Below are 1509 nucleotides of genomic sequence, written 5' to 3'. Positions count from 1 at the left end.
GTCAGTGCACTATTTTCTCCATGCAGTGATAGGAAGAGTCAGTGCACGATTTTGCTACGAAATAAGGATAAAAATTTATATAACTTCGTCGCGTTCAATTTTGTCCCAGCAAACTACCGCGATTCTGGTAATGGCGAGACATTAAGCAATTGTAAATTGCTGAAAAATAAAGGCAACAATATTGGGTCGGGAACGTTCGCATGATTGCCCATAACAGTTGACATAATTGGCTTCTATGCAATAAATGTATGAACGGGATATTTATATCGGGGTGTGGAGAGAGCACGACCAGAGAATGTCATTATCAATAACACGAAGAAACAAGACCGTTATTTTTAGTTGTAAATCGAAGATAATCTGTTACTAGCGCCCGAACGGCGTGATTGGTATGGTATTAGCGTCCCACCCTCGGTGTCGCGGGATCGATTCTCGGCCATTCCATTGAGGTGTAAGAGATGTGTATTTCTGGTGATAGAAGTTCACTCTCGACGTGGTTCGGAAGTCACGTAAAGCCGTTGGTCCCGTTGCTGAATAACCACTGGCTCCTTGCAACGTGAAAGCACCATACAAACAAACAAAAAAACAACTCTGTACCGATTCTGGTTGGGTGGTTGAGAAGATGAAGCAGATCATATGCCAGAGCTGACCTCAGCGCTGACCTTTGCACAGTTTGAAGTCAGTAAGCAACTTAAATTAATTATTAAGATGCTAGGTGTAGGTGGCTGTTTTCAGTTAACTGGTCATATTGATCTTTTCGCCGTAGGGGGTTTGGTTTATGGCCGTCAGTGCACCTAATGTGATACACTATAGGCATTGCTTAAGGTTCTGTGGAGTCGTCCCTTCGGCCTTAGCTGCAAGCCCTTTTTACTGTATCCGCCATTCATATTCTCCCCCTAGCAATGGCTTCGTAGTGCAACTGCGAGATTTTCCTCTTGTTACATCTCTTAAACCTTTTTACTGTCGATTTTCGTTTCAGAGCTGAATGCACTCATGGGTCCCAACGCTTGGCCTTTGACCTAAATTCTATATCCATCTATTTCGATTTACTTTTAGAGGAAGTGGACTGTTCATGAGTTGATGTTACTAAAGAACAGACCTTTTCTCATATGGACTTGACCCTTTTTTAGTTTTCTGTAAAAGAGAACTATTGAGGTGGCTCTGTCTGTTCGTCCGCACTTTTTCTGTCCGCCTTCAGATCTTCAAAACTACTGAGGATAGAGAGCTGCAAATTGGTATGTTGATCATCTACCTTCCAATTATGTAACATATCAAATTTCAGCCCTCTAACCTTAGTAGTTTTCATTCTAATTGGGATTAAATGTAACCATGATCGAGCATCTGGCACCGCTATAGGTGCTAATACGCAGGCCACAAGGGGCTGTGGCTAAAAATTTTTTTGGGTGGGGGTCGCAGCTAAGAGTTTCATGGGCCGTGGCTGAGAGTTTCATACAGCATTATAAGCTGTACAGAAAACTCGATTGCGCTGAAGAAACTTCGGAGCATATTTGT

This window comes from Macrobrachium nipponense, chromosome 8 (genome assembly GCF_015104395.2).
Source record: "Macrobrachium nipponense isolate FS-2020 chromosome 8, ASM1510439v2, whole genome shotgun sequence".
NCBI lineage: Eukaryota > Metazoa > Arthropoda > Malacostraca > Decapoda > Palaemonidae > Macrobrachium > Macrobrachium nipponense.
This window is presented reverse-complemented; position numbering follows the sequence as displayed.